Source organism: Geotrypetes seraphini, chromosome 1, assembly GCF_902459505.1.
Source record: "Geotrypetes seraphini chromosome 1, aGeoSer1.1, whole genome shotgun sequence".
Lineage (NCBI taxonomy): Eukaryota > Metazoa > Chordata > Amphibia > Gymnophiona > Dermophiidae > Geotrypetes > Geotrypetes seraphini.
This window is the reverse complement of record NC_047084.1, coordinates 389,011,550-389,032,625: the sequence shown is the minus strand read 5'-3', so window position 1 is coordinate 389,032,625 and position 21,076 is coordinate 389,011,550. Positions and strand designations below refer to the sequence as shown.

Genomic DNA, 21,076 nt, shown 5'->3' with positions numbered 1-21,076 from the left:
TGTTACCTGGTCTGTCTTTTTTTATTTGGCATTGTTATTAAGCTGATTTCTGATGGGAAAAAATAGACCTTTTATTTGGCAATTGTTTTGGAAGTCTCTTTTTGCTTGACAGCCATGACTTTGATAAGATCGAAAGACCTAAAAGGTATCTCAGTGGAGAAACATAAATAATTCCTTCACCTCCTTCTGTCCTCCTCCCCCCCCAAAAAAAAGTAATAGATGAATATTATAGGCTGTCAGCCTTTTTATACTACACAATAGTATAATAAAACATCTTTATACAGAATGGCAGAGAGGATCTTACGAGTCTGATGATGTACAGTAACACCTGAGAGAGCCACCGACTTGTGCATGCCTGGCCAATAACCTCTGTCCTTCTCCCTCTCCCCCGGAAAACTAGCAGTTTTTCATCATCAGGAGGCAGGCTGGTGGTGGAGGATGTCCTGTTGTACTTTTCAAGGGCAGGGGCAGTAATTGTCCATCACCTGGTTATACTATGACAGATTTGTTTTTTTGTGTGTGTTTTTTGCATGGCTTCCTGTGTTGCTTTGGCTACTCCTGAGAACGGTATGCATGGAATCAATTTATGGTGTTGCTTGCCATGGGAAAAATTGGATCAGTGTCTGCAGGGTTTATGTCAAGTTCCAGGTTTATTACAGTCTTGATATACCACTCATCAAACTGTGAGCTGTGTACAATTTCAGTAAGTCATATAAAAACAGAGCATAATATGGGAATGAAAAAAGATAAATTTATAGTAGTGATGGACACTAAAAGGGTAAAAAGATAGAGGGAAAGGTGCAGAACTACAATATTCGATAGGAAAGAATGAAGAAAAAAACCAAAAGGCAAAGGGGGTTGTTATTCACAGGCACTCATTTCTGCAGGCCAGGAAACAGATACATTGGGAGCAAAATTATATCATCAATGTATGGGAGGGAGTACATAGTAGGTTTTAAGAGTGGACAGATTTGACTAAGGAAGTCTCAAGATGGAGAAATGCCAGGAGTGCATTCCATAAGGTGAAAATATTGCTTGATGGACTGTATTGTAATTGATGTGGTATGTGGTTGGTATGACTTAAGAGATTTTGTTGGCTGGATGGACTTGCTTGATGTAGTCAATGTGGCTACAAGACTTGCAAGTCTGGGTTGCACCATCCAGCTTGATGTTTCCCAAACTTTGTTTTTGTGCAAGACCAATTTTTAAAAACTTTTATTTTTCTTTAGCATATGCTTGTCAAAACAGAGAAATGCCATTCACGTTACATGCCATCCAGCTTCTTGTCTTTTTAATATGCAATTATTTAATTTTGTAAATTTAACTTGCACTTATCTCTCTTATCTCTTGGAGTATTCAGATTCTCTTTCAAATGATACTTTCTCTGCCCAACTTCCTTTACTCTCCTTCTTTCCACAGGTGTCACAGTTTACTTCTGTTCTTAATAATACGTTAAACTGTGTGAGCCTTATGTGGCATTGCCCTGAACACTGGCTTGCAGATTTGCTCTTTCTATAGAATGGGTAGACTAGTAGAGTAATTAAAGAGTAGCAGTGACACTTTTTCTTAACTAGACTCCCCCTCCCCTACTGGTTCCGTGATTAACTTACAGTTCTAGAATAAATGATCTAATAAGGTGATAGCTTCACATTTAAGACATATCCTATTTTTTTCTTTGTGGAGATAAGTGTATTATTCCTAGAACTAAAAAAAACACAAACGGAGATGTTCTTGATGCAGGTATTTATTAAATTCAACATATGAAAAATACACGCTCGTTAAGAAAAGACTATGATCCTGTTTTAGGTTCAAACAATTTTTATTGATGCAAACAACCACAAAGACAATGCCTGAGCACCTCAAGGGTGCACAGTACAAACAATAAGAACATAAGAATTGCCACTGCTGGGTCAGACCAGTGGTCCATCATGCCCAGCAGTCCATTCACACAGTGGCCCTCTGGTCAAAGACCAGCACCCTAACTGAAACTAGCCCTACCAGCATACGTTCTTGTTCAGCAGAAACTTGTCTAACTTTGTCTTGAATCCTTGGGTGTTTTCCCCTATAACATCCTCTGGAAGAGCATTCCAGCTTTCTTCCACTCTCTGGATGAAGAACTTCCTTACGTTTGTACGGAATCTATCCCCTTTCAACTTTATAGAGAGTACCCTCTCGTTCTCCCTACCTTGGAGAGGGTGAACAACCTGTCCTTACTAAGTCTATCCCCTTCAGTACCTTGAATGTTCAATCATGTCCCCTCTCAATCTCTTCTGTTCGAGGGAGAAGAGGCCCAGTTTCTCACTGTACGGCAATTCCTCCAGCCCCTTAACCATTTTAGTCGCTCTTCTCTGGACCCTTTCAAGTAGTACTGTGTCCTTCTTCATGTACGGCGACCAGTGCTGGATGCAGTTTTCTAGGTGGGGGCGTACCATGGCCCGGTACAGTGGCATGATAATCTTTTCCGATCTGTTTGTGATCCCCTTCTTAATCATTCCTAGCATTCTGTTCACCCTTTTTGCCGCCACTGCTGCACATTGCGCGGACGGCTTCATTGACTTGTCGACCAGTACTTCCAAGTCTCTTTCCTGGGGGGGGGTCTCTCCGAGTACTGCTCCAAAAATCCTGTATTCGTGTATAAGATTTTTCTTACCGACGTGCATCACCTTATACTTATCCACGTTAAACCTCATTTGCCATGCCATGGCCCATTTCTTGAGCGTGTTTGTCATGTTGCAGATTTTCGCAATTCTTCTGTGTCTTCATTACTCTGAATAACTTTGTATCGTCTGCAAATTTAATGACCTCGATGGTCGTACCAATTTCAAGATCGTTTATAAATATGTTGAAGAGCACGGGTCCAAGCACCGAACCCTGCCGCACTCCACTTGTGACGCTTTTTCAGTTTGAGTATTGTCCATTTACCCCCACTCTCTGTTTCCTATCTGTCAGCCAGTTTTTAATCCACGTGAGTATTTTACCCTCGATTCCATGGCTCTCAATTTTTCGAAGTAGTCGTTCATGCGAAGTTGTCGAACGCCTTCTGAAAATCCAGATATACAATGTTGACCGGGTCACCTTGTCTATCTGCCTGTTAACTCCCTCGAAGAAGTGCAGCAAGTTCGTCAAGCAAGATCTTCCTTTGCTGAAGCTGTGCTGGCTGGTCCGCATCAGATTGTGTCCGTCAAGGTGATCAATGATGTGGTCCTTTATCAGCTCCTTAATTTGTCCCTGTCCCCACAGGAACTCAATTTCCCCATCCTGTCGCTGTGAGTTTTATCCCTTTCCCTGCCCCATTCCTGTAAGCCCTGTCTTAACTGCACAAGCTTTGGACACTTATGATTTTAAAGTGTTTGAGGCTTATGCAAATGAGGATGGGGCAGGGACAGGAAAAGAAATCACGGGGATAGGAAAATGAGTTCCCACTGGGACGGGGAAAAATTTGTCCCCCATGTCATTCTCTATTCACAATCTCCACAATCATATGGTATCCCTCAAGGTTCTATCTTGTCTCCTCTTTTATTCAATATCTTCCTAGCCCCTCTTCTTACATTAAGCCAATCCATAGGATTTTCTGTTTACGCTTACGCAGATGATATCCAGCTTTTACATCCAATAAATACTACAGATCCTAATGAGATAATGAACATAAATAATAAGTTAAAACAAATTAAAGACAATATGCTAGCCCTTAATCCATCTAATCTAAATCTTCAATAATGTTCTTGCCATGGAAAAAAGACATCACATTTGCAGCACAAATCTATTTGAATAATTTTCCACTACAAAAAGTAACAACGATTAAAATATTGGGAATATTATTGGACCACGAGCTATCCTACCATGATCAGATTAGTTCCGTAGTTAAAACTTGTTTTTATAAACTACGTCTCATTAGATCTTTAGCCAAAGTTCTAGAATCTAAAGCCCTTAATGTATTAATTCACTCTTTGATAATTTCTAGGCTGGACTACTGCAATACACTGTACCAAGGTATAACACAGAAAGAAATACGAAGGTTACAAATAATACAAAACACAGCAATAAAAATTATTACTAATTCCAAAAAATATGATCATGTCACTCCTCTCTTGCAAGATGCACACTGGCTACCGATTTCACACAGAATAACATATAAAATCGCACTATTAACATTTAAAACTAAGAAAACAAATACTCCCTTATTTTTATATCGATATTTAATACCTTATTCCCCAACTAGATCTCTTAAATCAGCTGATCAATATTTGCTGTCCATTCCATCATTGAAAGTAATTGGCACCAGAAGAACCACAACTTTCTCTATCTTGGGACCCCAGCTTTGGAACAAATTTCCAATTTTTTTGCGCGTTGAAACTTCCTTAGAAAAATTTAAAAGCAAACTAAAAAGCTATCTTTATAAAGATGCATATGAAACCTAGATCAGATAATCTCTTTTATTTTCTATTATCACTTTAGATCAAGTATTTTATTTAAACCCCCCCCCAAAAAAAAAAAACCCAGTTACTTTTAGACCAAGTTTCTGTAAAACCTTTTAATATCCCTCCTGATGTTGTTCTTCCCTAAATTTTTTTTCTTTTTGGTTATTTTATTTTAAACATGTAATTTATCCTTGTATTACTTATGTATCTTCAAATAACTATAGATAAGATTGTATGTTTTTATTGTTTAAATGGTTGTTATTTGTCCCCCCAAAATTACTATTGTTAAACGCATTGAATTATTTGATATTGCGTTCAAATCAAAACCTTAATAAAACTTGAAACTTGAAAACCCGAAGACACTTTATTAATTTGGAAGTATTAATTGGGAAGAATACATATGAGATCCATTTCAAAAATAATGCACACTTTTTTAAATTTACATGTTTTATTTTTTTTCAAGTATTTCTTTACAATCTTCCCTGCTTTGCAATGACTGAGTCCCTTCATTATTCCATCCAAGACACCATTTTTGTTCAGTTGACGAATGGCTCGAGTAATGGCAGAAAAAAGCTTTTCCAGAGATGCAAAACAATGTCCACGCATAGGTTTTTTTCAAGTTTGGAAAAAGATTGAAGTCTGGTGGACTTATGTCTGGACTGTAGGGAGCATGAGGAAACACTTCCCAGTCATATTCCATATGTGCGGGCGAGCATTGTTGTGAAGAATGAGTGCCCAGCCAATAGCAACAAGTTGAGTTTTGTGTATTTTTTTGCAAAAAATCACAATAATACACTGCTGTGACACTTCTTCCACATGGAACTTTGTCTTCGATGATGATGCTTTCATGATCATAATCAAAAATCATCATTTGTTTGACTTTGATTGAGCTCGTCAAAATTTTTTTGGAAGATGGAGTTCTCTACTCATCATTGAAAAACTACTCAAATACAGCTGGGAGGTGTTACCTCATGCTCCCTACAGTCTAGACATGAGTCCACCAGACATTGACCTTTTTCCAAAGTTGAAACAACATATGCATGGACATTGTTTTGCATCTCTGGAAGAGCTTTCTTTAGCCATTCGGTAACTAAACAAAAACAGTGTCTTGGATGGAATAATGAAGCTTCCTGGACATTGGAACTCAGTCATTTGAAAGCAGGGGGGACTATATTGAAGGATTGTAAAGAAATACTTGAAAAAAAATCAACATGTAAATTAAAAAAAAAAAAAAAGTGTGCATTATTTATGAAATGACCCTCGTACTTTGTAAATGGGTTTCTGCCAGCGCCTCAGATGTAAAATATAAATATTCCAGCTGATGAGGACCCTAGAGCTATGTCAGCTGAGGACTTCCTCTGAAGGTGGCTGGGGGTCCCTTTTGCCAAGCTTGGCAGGCAGCAGTAGCATCCCTGAGTAGATGCTGGCATCTGAGTGGCTCAGGGACGCTGTGAGCGACTGCTGCGCTTGGTGGAGGGGAGTTCTGGCTGTCTTTAGAGGAGGTCCTCAGCTGGTGGTGCTTGGGGATCCCTACCAGCCACAGCAAGTACTTCAGCACTATAGGAATAAAACCAGACATGCATTTCTTTTTCTTTTGAACACAATACAAAGCCATCTGCTATTTATGTACCCTCCCCCCTCATACCTCATCACTGTAACTGGTTCTGTAAACATCATCTTCCTTCCTACAAGCCAGGCTGTAGGAGGTTATCTTTTCTGCTCGTGTCAATTTTCGTGTAATTTCAGTACTTTGCATTGGCAGTTTCACCCTCATGCTGTGGAGGTTCCCTGTGGGGACATCCTTGACTACAGGAGATCACAGACCTTTGGAAAAAGTCTGCTTCTAGGGTGTTCTGCTTGTCAGTAAGCCACCTGGACAACCTGCACATCTGATCGGGGCTCCCTTGGGAGCTTGCTCACCCTAGGTTCTTCTGCTAGTGGGTTGAGTGCAGGCTGCATGGTTCGGTGGAGGCGTGCCCAGTGTTGACTGCATTCCTCTGCTAGGCATGCTGCACGGTATGTCCAAGGGAGGCGGAGTTGACCGGCTGTGGAAGTCAGGACAGTGGGGCAGTCAGAAGAATCAAAGTTCAGCTTTCCAGCAAGTTGAGGCAGAGGATTGCCCTGTGGGCTGTTCAGCTCTGTCTAAGGTGTTTTCCTAAACACAAAAAAAGTAGGGAAGGGCCACAGTGCATCAGCCTCAAAAACAATCAATTTATTAAAAACACTAGAATATATGTCTGTCTCTCTCCCTTTCTTTCTGTCTCTCTCCCTGCCCATCTCTTTCTTTCTGTCTGTCTCCCCCTGGCCCCCTTTGTCTTTTTGTCTCTCTCCCTCCCGCTGTCTATCTTTCTTTCTTTCTCTCTCTCTCCCTCCCGCTGTCTATCTTTCTCTCTCTCTCTCCTCCCGCTGTCTGTCTCTCTTTTTCTCTCTCTCCCTCCCTCCTGCTGTCTGTCTGTCTCTTTTTCTTTCTCTCTCTCTCTCTCTCCCTCCCTCCCGCTGTCTGTCTGTCTCTTTTTCTTTCTCTCTCTCTCTCTCTCTCCCTCCTGCTGTCTGTCTGTCTCTTTTTCTTTCTTTCTCTCTCTCTCTCTCCCGCTGTCTGTCTGTCTCTTTTTCTTTCTCTCTCTCTCTCTCTCCCTCCCGCTGTCTGTCTGTCTCTTTTTCTTTCTCTCTCTCTCTCCCTCCCGCTGTCTGTCTGTCTCTTTTTCTTTCTCTCTCTCTCCCTCCTGCTATCTCTGTCTCTTTTTCTTTCTCTCTCTCTCCCTCCCGCTGTCTGTCTGTCTCTTTTTCTTTCTCTCTCTCTCCCTCCTGCTATCTCTGTCTCTTTTTCTTTCTCTCTCTCTCTCTCCCTCCCGCTGTCTGTCTCTTTTTCTTTCTCTCTCTCTCTCTTTTTCTCTGTCTCTCTGTCTATCTTTTTCTCTCTCTCTCTCTCTTTCTGCGTCTCTTTTTCTCTGTCTCTGTCTATCTTTTTCTCTCTTTCTGTGTCTCTTTTTCTCTGTCTCTGTCTATCTTTTTCTCTCTCTTTCTCTCTTTCTGTGTCTCTTTTTCTCTGTCTCTGTCTATCTTTCTCTCTCTCTCTCTGTCTGTCTGTCTATCTTGCTTTCTGTTTATCTCTATGTGTGTCTCTCTGTCTTATCTTTCTCTCTCTCTCTCCCTGGCCCCCTTTGTCTGTCTTTCTTGCTTTCTGTCTGTCTCTCTCCCTGGCCTCCTGCCTGCCTTTCTTTGTCTTTCTCCGTGGCCCCCTTCTGTCTCCCCCCCCCAAAGCAAACCAAGATTGCTCCTTGCCCCCCAGCACACCCCTCTCCCAAAGCAAAGCAAGTTCGCTCCCTCCCCCACTTCCCTTTGCAGCAGCAGCATTTCCCTTCCACCCTTCCCTGTGTAGCAGCAACATTCCCTCCCCCTCCATTTCCCTGTGCAGCAGCATTTCCTTCCACCCACTTCCCTGTGCATCAGCATTTCTTTTGGCTGGCTCCCTTACAGTCCCTTGCCAAAGTTATTTTTGAGTTTAAAGCTGCCGCGGCAGCTCCTCTCACGATCCGCGCCTGCGTCGGAAGCATGAGAGGAGCCGTGGTAGTGGCTTTGAACATAAAAATAACTTCGGCAATGTACTGTAAGGGAGCAGGCCAGACCGCGGGATGCAGAACAGTACCTGGGGGGCCTCCATGGTCACCGCCTCCGTGTGTCCCTGCTTAAGGTGCCTCTGCATGCGCAGAAGAAATTACCGCTGACTCCTTCTACTGCGCATGCGAAGCCACGGAGTTACGGATCACAGACGCAGGGATCACGGAGGGTGAAGTGTGCATGCGCGCTTAGGGTTTTTTTATGATGGATATAAATCACTAAAAAATATACAAAAAGTGATGTACTATCAGAGAGTTTTGATCCTTTTTATACTGGACCCCAACATGATCCGTGTTTTGACTTTAGGAAAAAGCCTTCCTCAGGGGTGTGCTTGTGAAATCTATAAAAATAAAAACATGTATACACACACAAACAAATTATAAGATAATGGATGAAATGTGTAAAACAAGATAATATAAAATGGATGATCATGAAAGGACCAAATAAGAAATATAACAAATTTAAAATGTGAATAAAAGATAAAATGCACATAATCAAAAAATGGATACTCATGATGATATTTTAAGTATACAAAACAGCCAAATATACATGGTATAAAATGCATATAAGAAATACATGAATAATCACATAAAAATTCAAGTTAGCATATAAAAAGAAGAATGAACTGAACATACCCAGTAGATGGCGCCAATACACTGGAAAAACTAAAAAGGAATGCTATTAAAAAAAAAAATTACTTGGGAAGCAAACATATATATTTATTACAAGTGTAAAATCACCAAAGAGCACAGTGTATATGGGTTCTATAAAAGCTCCAGGAGCACAGAAGTTTGAAGTTTATTAGGATTTTATATACCGCCTATCAAGGTTATCTAAGCGGTTTTTACAATCAGGTACTCAAGTATTTTTCCCTCACTGTCCCGGTAGGCTCACAATCTATCTAACGTACCTGGGGCTATGGAGGATTAAGTGACTTGCCCAGGGTCACAAGGAGCAGTGCGGGGTTTGAACCCACAACCCCAGGGTGCTGAGGCTGTAGATCCAACCACTGCACCACACACTCCTCAGCACATGAATTGGATGGAAGAAAAAAAGTTCATGTTAAAACCACCCATATTAATCTCTGAAGTAAGCAAATAAATATTAAAGAACTGTATGGTGACCCCTTACAATAAAAACAATTCAGAGGAAAAAAGGAAATACAGCACAATAGGTATCGAAAAGCTAAATACCTCTCAGTTCATACATAAAAGCTTGCAAACAAGGTAATGCTCTCTGGGCGACAAACATCAGAGATATCATTATAAAAAAGCTACAGTACTTGAAAAGATCACAAAAAACCAAACAAACCCAAAGCAAAAAAACTTTATTAAAACTAATACTAGGACTAGGGGGCATGGGATGGAAGCTATTAAGTAGTAGATTTAAAACCGGAGAAAATATTTCTTCAGACAATGTATAGGACTCTGGCATTTGTTGCTGGAGAATGTGGTGAAATCAGTTAACTTAGCACAGTGGTCTTAAACTCGTGGCCCGGGGACCACATGCGGCCCGCCAGATACTATTTTGAGGCCCTCGGTATGTTTATCTTAATCACAAAAGTAAAATAAAACAGTTTCTTGATCATATGTCTCTTTAGCTATAAACTACAATATTATTATTAAGACTTAGTCAAAAGGAATATTTATATACTATAAAGAGTTTTATCCCAGGACAAGCAGGCAGCATATTCTTAACGTAGGGGTGACGTCACCGACGGAGCCCCGGTACGGACCTTTTTAACTAGAAAGTTCTAGTTGGCCGCACCGCGCATGCGCGAGTGCCTTCCCGCCCGACGGAGGAGTGCGTGGTCTCCAGTTTCTTCGTTTCCGCGGAGCGAAGAAGACGCATGTGCTTTCAACGGCCGTTGAAAACTCGATTTTTGCCTTCCCGCTCGTGATTTTTTGATCCCTTTTTGCTTCTTGTTGTCTTTCAACTTTAATTTACCTAAAAAAAAAAAAAAAAAAACCCTCGTGTCTTTTTCTTTTGTTTTTTGCAGCCGGCCCCGGCGGGGCCTGTTGTAATCATACAAGCCTCCGGGTTTGATTTCGCGGAGGCCGTGTTTCCCTTCATGCCCCCCCAACCGGGCTTCAAGAAGTGCCAGCGGTGTGCACGCCCGATCTCTCTCACTGACCCACACAATTGGTGCCTTCAGTGTTTGGGTCCAGAGCATCGGGCTGACACCTGCACCCGCTGTGCTACTCTAAAGAAACGCACTCTTAAGAACCGGCAAATACAACAAAATATCCTTTTTGGCACCGGTTCTGCCATGGATCAGGCCCTGACGTCGACGGCACCGCCTAAATCGGCACCGACAACATCGACACCGCCTGATCCTCCTTCGGGGTCGATAGCGCCAAGTAAGCCGGCTAAGAAGCCTTCCACTTCCCTTGAGCGCCCTCCAGTTACTGCGGCGACTCCGGTCCTTCCGGCGTCCCGCCGACCCCGTAAACGCTCCGCTCCGATCTCGGTGAGTGCCTCGTCATCGGCCTCCTCATCGCCGGAGCGTCGAGCAGCACCTATGGTACCGAAGAAAACTAAAGCGGTACCGGTGCCCCCATTGGAGGACCGCATCTTGGCCATCCTCCAGGACAAACTACAGGAGCAGCTGCAAAAGCAACTCCAACAGCTCCTTCCGACTCTGCTGGCACCGCTCCTTACGGTACCAGATCGGCCCGAGCCTCGCACCATTCCATCGGTGTCCACCCCCTCGGTACCGATGAACACCTCCATGCCGGTCTTATCTGCACAGCCTGAACTTCAGACTTGCTCTGCAGAGGACCCCTCCCGGGACCGGGATCGGCTCCGGTCTTCCCGGGACCGGGATCGGCACCATTCCTCCCGGGACAGGGATCGACGCCGGTCTTCATCTCCCGGCACCGTATCCATGCGCTCTGGCAAGTCCCTTTCTAAAACCCGCCATACTGAGCCTGCCATTCGGGACCCAGACTTATGGGAACAATCCCCACTCGGTACCGAGGAGGATGCCTCTTCTACAGATGAGGAACCTTCCATGGCTGAAACCACCTCCAAGCCTGAGCAATCCTCCTTCACGAAATTCCTTCGGGAGATGTCCGCGGCTCTCTCGATACCACTTGAGTCCGACTCTAAGAAGTCCCAGGCCTTTTTAGATGCCCTGGACTTCGACCAACCTCCCAAGGAATTTCTAAAACTGCCCATACATGATATTCTACGGGAAACGTTTTACAAAAATTTGGAGAATCCCCTTACTGTTCCAGGTGCCCCCAAAAAACTGGACAATTTGTACCGGGTCATCCCTATTCCGGGATTTGATAAACCCCAATTGCCCCATGAGAGCCTCCTCGTAGAGTCCACTCTCAAAAAATCTCAGGGTTCCAGTGTTTATGCCTCCACCCCTCCTGGCAGAGAGGGGAAAACAATGGACAAATTTGGAAAGCGCCTGTACCAGAATGCCATGCTGGCTAACAGAGCCAACAACTATACCTTTCATTTTTCATTTTATATGAAACACCTGGTCCAACAACTGTCTGCTCTACAAAAATATGTACCTGAGCGTAAGGTCCCACTATTCCAACAACAGATTTCCAACCTCCTTCAGCTCAGAAAATTCATGGTGCGCTCGATTTATGATTCCTTCGAGCTCACTTCCCGAGCCTCTGCACTGGCTGTAGCCATGCGACGCCTAGCCTGGCTGAGGGTGTCTGATCTGGATGTGAACCACCAAGACCGCCTTGCCAACGCGCCCTGCCTTGGTGATGAACTTTTTGGGGAGTCTCTAGATTTCACAACACAAAATCTTTCGGCTCATGAGACCAGATGGGACACCCTCATTAAGCCTAAAAAGAAGACTCCACCTGTGCGACCATACAGGCCTCAGTCCTCTTATCAACGTCGCTTCTCTGCTAGACCGCTTAATCCTCCTCAACAGCAATCTCGCCGGCCTCGCCAACAACAGCACACTCAGGCTCGTTCTCCGTCTCACCAGGCAACCAAGCCTCTCCCTCAGACTAAACCTCCTCAGCCCTTTTGACTCCTTTCTCCAGGGCATAGCCAGTCTCCAACCGTCGATGCCTCTTCCTCAACCTATCGAAGGCCGCCTCACCATCTTTCTCCAACGCTGGGAGGCCATCACATCAGACCTGTGGGTTCTCAACATCATCCGTCACGGATACTCACTAAGGTTCCAGACTCTTCCAATAGACCACCCTCCCTTAGAGTCTGCTTCTCACTCCTCCCAGACTCCACTCCTCCTCAGGGAGGTCCAATCCCTTCTCCTCCTCAATGCCATCGAAGAAGTTCCGCCAGACCAAAGAGGTCAGGGATTTTACTCCCGCTACTTCCTGGTACCCAAGAAAACTGGAGATCTTCGTCCTATCCTCGACCTCAGGAACCTCAACAAGTGTTTGGTCAAGGAAAAGTTCAGAATGCTCTCCCTGGCCACGCTTTATCCTCTTCTATCTCAACACGACTGGCTATGTTCCCTGGACCTCAAGGAGGCCTACACTCACATTCCAATCCATCAGGCTTCACGTCGCTACCTCCGCTTCCAGATACAGAATCACCACTATCAGTACAAGGTGCTGCCCTTTGGTCTCGCATCATCACCCAGGGTATTCACCAAGTGCCTGATTGTGGTAGCGGCCTGTCTCAGGTCCCACAACCTACAAGTGTTCCCCTACTTGGACGATTGGTTGGTGAAAGCAACTACATCTCCACTTGTGCTGCAAGCCACTCACCACACAATCTCTTTCCTCCATCTCTTGGGGTTCGAGATCAATTATCCCAAGTCGCATCTGCTTCCCACGCAGCGCCTTCAGTTCATCGGAGCAGTTCTCGATACCAATCAGATGAGGGCGTTCCTTCCTGCCGACCGGCACCGGACCCTGCTTCACCTCTGTCGACAGGTGCTCCTCCATCCATCCATCCCTGCTCGCCAGATGATGGTCCTTCTGGGCCACATGGCCTCGACAGTCCATGTGATTCCTCTGGCGCGACTCCACCTCAGGATACCTCAATGGACCCTTGCCAACCAATGGTCACAGACCACGGATCTTCTCTCTCATCCCATCTCTGTGACATCGTCTCTTCATCAATCTCTTCAATGGTGGTTGAACTCTTCAAATCTTTCCAGGGGCCTCCTTTTTCATCCACCCCCTCATTCCGTGATCATCACCACAGATGCCTCCCCCTAAGCATGGGGGGCTCACATAGGAGATCTCCGCACCCAGGGACTCTGGACCCCTCAGGAGCGTCAACATCACATCAATTTCCTGGAGCTCAGAGCCATGTTTTATGCTCTCAAGGCCTTCCAGCACCTTCTCTTCCCTCAGGTTCTTCTCCTGTGCACGGACAACCAAGTCGCCATGTACTACATAAACAAACAAGGCGGCACCGGATCTCGTCTCCTTTGTCAGGAGGCCCTCCGTATCTGGACCTGGGCCACGGCCCACAATCTTTACCTCAAGGCTGTCTATATCCAGGGCGAACAGAACTCCCTGGCCGACCATCTCAGCCGCATCCTTCAACCTCACGAGTGGACCCTGGACCCTCCCACACTCCACTCCATCTTTGCTCGCTGGGGCACTCCGCAGGTGGACCTCTTTGCAGCTCCTCACAACCACCAGCTGCCCCAGTTCTGTTCCAGACTCTTCTCTCCGCATCGTCTGGCCCCGGATGCATTCCTGCTCGACTGGACGGATCGGTTCCTCTATGCCTTTCCTCCACTGCCTCTGATGCTGCGGACCTTGTTCAAACTCCGCAAGGACAGGGCCACCGTGATTCTCATCGCTCCCCGGTGGCCCCGACAGCACTGGTTCTCCCTCCTGCTTCAGCTCAGCTCCAGGGAGCCCATTCCTCTTCCTGTATTTCCTACTCTACTTACGCAGCGGCATCAGTCTCTACTGCATCCCAATCTGTCTTCCCTCCACCTGATAGCTTGGTTTCTCTCGGGCTGACCTCTCCAGAGAACCTGTCTCAGCCTGTCCGTCGCATTTTGGATGCCTCCAGGAAACCCACCACGCTTCAATGTTACCATCAGAAGTGGACCCGGTTTTCCTCTTGGTGCCTTCTGCACCACCACAACCCCACCTCGCTGGCGGTGGAGACTGTACTGGACTATTTACTCTCTCTGTCCAATGCTGGCCTCAAGTCTACCTCAATCAGAGTTCACCTCAGCGCCATCACTGCTTTTCATGAGCCTATCCTCGGAAAACCTCTCACGGCTCATCCTCTGGTTTCCCGGTTCATGAGAGGCCTCTTCAACATCAAACCACCTCTACAGCCTCCTCCTGTCGTCTGGGACCTCAATGTGGTTTTGTCAGCCCTCATGAAGCCTCCCTTTGAGCCTCTTGCTACTACTTCGCTCAAACTTCTCACATGGAAGGTGCTTTTCCTCATTGCCATCACCTCTGCCAGGAGGGTCAGTGAGCTGCATGCACTGGTCGCCGATCCACCGTTCACTGTTTTTCACCATGACAAGGTGGTTCTGCGTACCCATCCTAAATTTCTTCCCAAGGTGGTTTCGGCTTTTCACCTCAACCAATCTATTGTATTGCCTGTCTTCTTCCCGAAACCCCATTCTCATCCTGGAGAACAGGCGTTACACACGCTGGATTGTAAACGTGCCCTTGCATACTACCTTGACCGTACCAGGGCTCACCGATCCTCTCATCAACTTTTTCTGACCTTCGATCCCAACCGTCTGGGTCGCCCTGTCTCTAAACGAACGCTGTCCAATTGGCTTGCTGCCTGTATTGCGTTCTGTTATGCTCGGGCCGGCCTGTCGCTGGAAGGAGCTGTCACGGCCCACAGGGTCAGAGCCATGGCTACTTCTGTGGCTTTCCTCCGTTCCACGCCTATTGAGGAAATCTGCAAGGCGGCCACTTGGTCTTCAGTTCACACGTTCACTACTCACTACTGTCTGGATACCTTCTCCAGACGGGATGGACACTTCGGCCAATCTGTGTTACAAAATTTATTTTCCTAATGGCCAACCATCCCCCCTCCCTCTCTGTTAGCTTGGAGGTCACCCATACGTTAAGAATATGCTGCCTGCTTGTCCTGGGATAAAGCACAGTTACTTACCGTAACAGGTGTTATCCAGGGACAGCAGGCAGATATTCTTACGACCCACCCACCTCCCTGGGTTGGCTTCTTAGCTGGCTTATCTTAACTGGAGACCACGCACTCCTCCGTCGGGCGGGAAGGCACATGCGCATGCGCGGTGCGGCCAACTAGAACTTTCTAGTTAAAAAGGTCCGTACCGGGGCTCCGTCGGTGACGTCACCCATACGTTAAGAATATCTGCCTGCTGTCCCTGGATAACACCTGTTACGGTAAGTAACTGTGCTTTATCCAGGGACAGCAGGCAGATATTCTTACGACCCACCCACCTCCCCGGGTTGGCTTCTTAGCTGGCTTATCTTAACTGGAGACCACGCACCCCTCCGTTGGGCGGGAAGGCACTCGCGCATGCGCGGTGCTGCCAACTAGAACTTTCTAGTTAAAAAGGTCTGTACCGGGGCTCCGTCGGTGACGTCACCCCTACGTTAAGAATATCTGCCTGCTGTCCCTGGATAACACCTGTTACGGTAAGTAACTGTGCTTTACCTCATGCAAAATTGTCATTTCTTTAATATGACATTAACTATTTTTTTTTTCTGAGGCCCTCCAAGTACCTACAAATCCAAAATGTGGCCCTGCAAAAGCTTTGAGTTTGAGACCACTGGCTTAGCGGGTTTAAAAAAGATTTGGATAATTTCTGAAAAGAGAAATCCATAGGCCATTATTGAGAGGGTTTGGGAAAATCCATTTCTTATTCCTAGGATAAGTAGCATAAAATCTGTTTTACTACTTGGAATCTAGCTACTGTGTTTCCCCGAAAATAAGATAGTGTCATATTAATTTTGGGCCCAAAAAATGCACTAGGTCTTATTTTCAGGGTATGCACATGATCATCTTTCCTTTCCTCTCCTTCATTCCAATTCTTCCTCTTTCCTTTTTCTCCCCCACATGTTCAGCATCTTTCCTTCCCTTCCATCCCTCGTGCAGCATAACCCTGTCCAGCTTCTATCCTTACCTCCCTCCCATTCCTCGGGCAGCATAACCCTTGCCCAGCTTCTATCCTTTCTTTCCTCCCTCCCATCCCTTGCACAGCATAACCCTTGCCCAGCTTCTATCCTTTCTTTCCTCCTTCCCATCCCTTGCGCAGCATATAACCCTTGAGCACCCCCCCACCGCGCAGCCAAACCCCTGCTAACCGCAAGCGAGCCCTACCTTCATCCAAAGCAGCGTTGGGCCGGCAGCACTCTAAAAAGGCTGCTTCGGCCTTGTCTGCTGGGGATTTCACTCTGCCACATTACTGATTATGTCAGGTGGGAGTCAAACACTGAACTTTCGACGGCTCTTCAGGCTGTGTCGAGTCAGCCCGGGGAATTCCCAAGCCGGTGAGAGGGGTTTTTTAAAATGTTGAGCAGCGCAGAATTCAATACAGATGACAGCTGGGTGCTCACCTAAATTAGCCGGGTGGAGCACCCGGCTAAAAGGCGCTAGGGAGAACACTGGGGTGTAGACTTTTTTGAGATTTAGAGAGAAAAGCAGGTCATTCTTTTCTAACAGTGCTAGTAGGGTTCCCAGCATGAAATTTCACCTTCACCAAGTATCTGTTCAGAACTCAGAGGTCTAGAATTGGATGGGGGCCTGTGGTCTTTTTGGTATGAGAAAATACTTAAAATAGAACCTTCAGCCCTTCTCCTGCAGAGGAATTTATTCTATTGCACTGACCTGGAGGAGGGCTGAGAGCTCTTGAAGATAGAGATTTTGTTGATGGGAGATGAGAAGAAGACTCGTTTGGAGGGCAGTTTGAAGGTTTCCTTTGTAAGCGAAGAGAATACCCCTGTGACAACTTGGAGGACCTATCTGTTTGATGTTAAGGCCCAGCAGTGATGCTAATGGGTAAGATGCCCTCCTATAGATAGTTTTTGAGGTGGAGGTTGAGAAATACTGTCTATGCTCTCCAGAAGTACAGTCATGTGAAAAAAATTAGGACACCCCATGAAATATTCATTATCCCAGGACAAGCAGGCATGATTTTCTCACATGTGGGTGACGTCATCTACGGAGCCCCGATGCGGACAGCATTTCAAGCAAACTTGATTGAAGATTCAAGCTTGCTGTGCTGCAGCATGCATGTGTGCCTCCTGCTCCACTAGAGGGTGCATCCCCTCCTCGTGGTCTCCAGTTCGTTTTTTTTCCGCTGTGTTAAGAAGACACATTTTTCTTAGCTCTGCCCCAGTGCCTTCTTTGCACCGTGATTTGTTGTTTTTTCTTCGTTAAAAGTCGCTGTGCGTATAAAAATTTTTCTTTTTCCTGCTCATTGCGCTTTTTTCTCGCGATCCGGGGGCTCCCGGGTCGTCGCGGCCACGTGGCCTGATTGGCTGCGGTCGCCTGAACTTCCTATGTCCCGGCCCGTTTCGGGCTTTAAAAAGTGCACCGGGTGCGAGCGTCTTCTATCACTCACAGACCCGCATCGCTGGTGCAACCTCTGCCTGGGGGCCGATCATCCAACAGAAACTTGCCCCCGGTGCGCAACCTTCCAGCACCGGGCGCTCTGCCGCCGCCGAGCCCGCATGGCGGACCTATTTGCTGCCGATCAACCCTCGACCTCGGCCTCGAGATTGGCCCCGGCTTCGGCCTCTGCCTCGATCACCTCGGCCCCACCTCGGGACTCGACCTCGAAGACCCTGAGCTCTCAGAGGTCTTCGGCTCCGGGTAAGTCCCCTCTTCCTTCCTCAGGTTCCATACCTCCAAAGAAGCCAACCTCGGGGACAATGGCCGGACAAGGGGGGAGTTCCTTGCCCATGGCCCCGGCGAAACCCCCGAAGACCTCGGGACGTGCCTCCACCACTCGGGAATGCTCTGAATCAAGATCGCCCCCGGTGGAGTGCACCGCGGCCTCGGACATGCTGTCGATGCTGTCCTTGCCGGTATTCCAGGAGCTGCTCCGAGCAATGATCACAACGGAGCTCTCCGCTGCCATGGCTCACCTTCAACCGGCCTCGACCTCGACCTCGCCGGACCAGCCTGAGCAACGCGTCGAGACCCCTCGAGGCAAAGCACGCCGTTTCCGCCGCCTCTCTTCTTCCTCGGATTCCTCTCCGAGGCACTCGAGGCGCGCGTCCCCGGCGGAGCACCACGGGGCGAAACGAAAATCGAAGCCCCTCTCTAAAAAGGCCCGGAGTTCGCCTCCGGTTCGAGGCCGCTCCCCCTCGACCCGATCGGGGGGACCGCTACGGGTTACCGAGCTGTCTCTCACTAACCCACAGCTCCTACTGACTCCCCCTCGGACCGGGGCTCCGGTCCGAGGCTCCAGGCTTTCGCCGAGGGAGTCCAGGGAGGGGTCCCCGACCCGACATCGGTCGGTACCCCGTACCCTGGCATCGTCCCCGAGGGGCTCTTTGAGGCGACACAGGTCCTCGACCCGGGAGCGTTTCCATAGCGCGTCCCCGGCGTCGGATCGAGGGTCCGAGCGAGAACCTTGCTATTCAAGGGAGGCTTCCCCTTCCTTCTCGGCACAACGGAGGTCTCGGTCACCGTCCCCGCAAGGGGCCACAGGATCCCACCGACCTTCCTTCACGAGGTTCGTCCAGGACATGGGACGTGCCCTTGACTTGGACTTACAATCCGACTCGAGGTACTCCAAGGAGTACCTGGCGGAGCTGGATATGCCTTCCCCGCCCCGAGAGTCCCTCCGGCTACCGCTGAACCCGGTACTCCGGCAGACTCTCATAAGGAACCTCGAGACTCCCTACATGGTGACGGCGGTTCCATCTACAATGGAGTCTAAGTACCGAACGGTGCCTTGCCCGGGGTTTGAGCAACCACAGTTGTCCCACCAATCCTTACTGGTGGAGTCTTCTCTGAAGAAAGCTCACCCCTCTAGAGTGTCCGCGGCGGTTCCTCCTGGACGCGAAGGCCGGACACTAGACAAATTCGGACGCCATTTGTATCAGAACTCTATGATGGCCTCTAGGGTTCTGAACTACACCTTCACCTTTTCCTCCTACTTGAAACACCTCATTGGGCTGCTGGCTTCCTTCTCAGGGGACCTACTGGCCCCTCGTCAAGCAGCGTTTGGGCTCCTCCTCAAGGAATTTTCCAACCTCCGACTGCACTTGTTCCATGCCGCTTATGATGGCTTTGAACTGTCTTCCAGGGTCGCAGCCTTCGCAGTGGCCATGCGCCGACTAGCGTGGCTAGGGCTCGTCGACATGGACCCTAACCTGCAAGATCAGTTAGCTAAACTCCCCTTGCGTCGGGAAGGAACTGTTTGACGACACCATCGAGGCAGCTACGAAACGGTTGTCGGAACACGAACGTTCCTTCTCATCCCTTGTCCGGCAAAAACCTAAACCGCAAGCCTCTCGCCCCTTCCGGGGATTACCTCGCCGCTACCCCAGAAGTCTACTCCGGCCTTTTCCAGACCGCCGCTGCGACGCCCCCAGGCTCACTCTAGGGCTCCACCAAAATCACAGCCCACTGCGCCTGCAAAGCCGTCTCTGTCCTTTTGACGGGATGAGCGGCCGGGGGGGGCCCCCTCCGCACCACCAACTGGCTTCCTTCCCATTGGGGGTCGCCTACAAGCCTACTACCCTCGCTGGGAAACCATAATGTCGGACTCATGGGTCCTTGGCGTGATCTCATCAGGGTACTCGCTCAACTTTCAGGAGGTTCCCCCCGACAGCCCACCGAGTGCATGCCCTCCCAATCGAGCGCAGCTGTCCCTCCTCCTCTCCGAGGCACAGGACCTCCTTCGCCTGCGGGCGGTGGAACCGGTCCCCCAAAATCAAAGGGGCCAAGGGTTTTACTCCCGATACTTCCTGGTACCGAAGAAGACGGGAGATCTGCGCCCGATCCTGGACTTGAGGCGCCTGAACAAATTTCTGACGAAGGAAAAGTTTCGGATGCTTTCCCTTCCGATTCTTTACCCCCTGATCGACAAGGGCGATTGGCTCTGCTCCCTCGATCTGAAGGAGGCCTACACCCATGTTCCGGTGCACCCTGCTTGTCGCAGATTCCTCCGCTTTCAGGTGGGGGACCTCCACCTACAATACCGGGTCCTCCCCTTCGGCCTGTCCTCGTCCCCCCGAGTCTTCACGAAGTGCCTCGTAGTGGTCACGGCTGCCTTGTGCTCCCAGGGTCTGCAAGTATTCCCATACCTGGACGATTGGCTGATCAAAGCCCCGACCAGGGAGGGGGTTATCTCAGCGACCCGACAGACTATTACTTCGCTTCAGTGTCTGGGTTTGAGATAAACTTTCCAAACTCCCAGCTGTGTCCCTCTCAGTCCTTACAATTCATCGGGGCTGTGCTGGACACGGTCCGTCTTCGTTCCTTCCTCCTCCCTCAGCGGCGGGAGGTGTTGGTAAATCTGAGCCGACAAGTATCGAGATCGACTTCGGTCTCGGCACGACAGATGATGACGCTCCTCGGCCATATGGCCTCCACAGTCCACGTTACCCCGCTTGCTCGCCTTCACCTGCGGTCACCACAGTGGACTTTGGCATCACAATGGCGTCAGGATCGGGACCCGATCAACCGCCATGTGACAGTGACTCCTTCCTTGCAAAGATCGCTCCGTTGGTGGACCGACTCTTCGAATCTTTCCAAGGGTTTGCTCTTTCTCGCCCCTCCACACCACAAGGTCCTAACCACGGACTCGTCAGAGTACGCCTGGGGGGCTCATGTAGACGGGCTACACACTCAAGGTCTGTGGACCACAAAGGACCGTCGCTGCCACATCAACGTGCTGAAGCTTCGGGCCATTTACCTCGCCGCGGTGGCCTTTCAGCATCTGCTTCACGACCGGGTGGTTCTCGTCCGCACAGACAACCAGGTGGCGATGTACTACGTAAACAATCAAGGAGGGACAGGGTCCTGGCCCCTCTGCCAGGAGGCCTTACCGCTCTTGGAGTTGGCGGTCTCCCAAAACATCTCCCTTCGAGCGGTCTACATCCAAGGGGAACAAAACTGCCTGGCGGACAGGCTCAGCTGCCTCCTCC

The 21,076-nt window shown here is 48.3% G+C and overlaps 1 protein-coding gene across 1 annotated transcript in view; it reads left to right on the top strand.

Moving 5' to 3' along the window:
• Positions 1 to 21,076, top strand: part of NCBP1 (nuclear cap binding protein subunit 1) — a 397,555-nt gene that overhangs the window by 864 nt on the left and 375,615 nt on the right. The window lies entirely within an intron of this gene.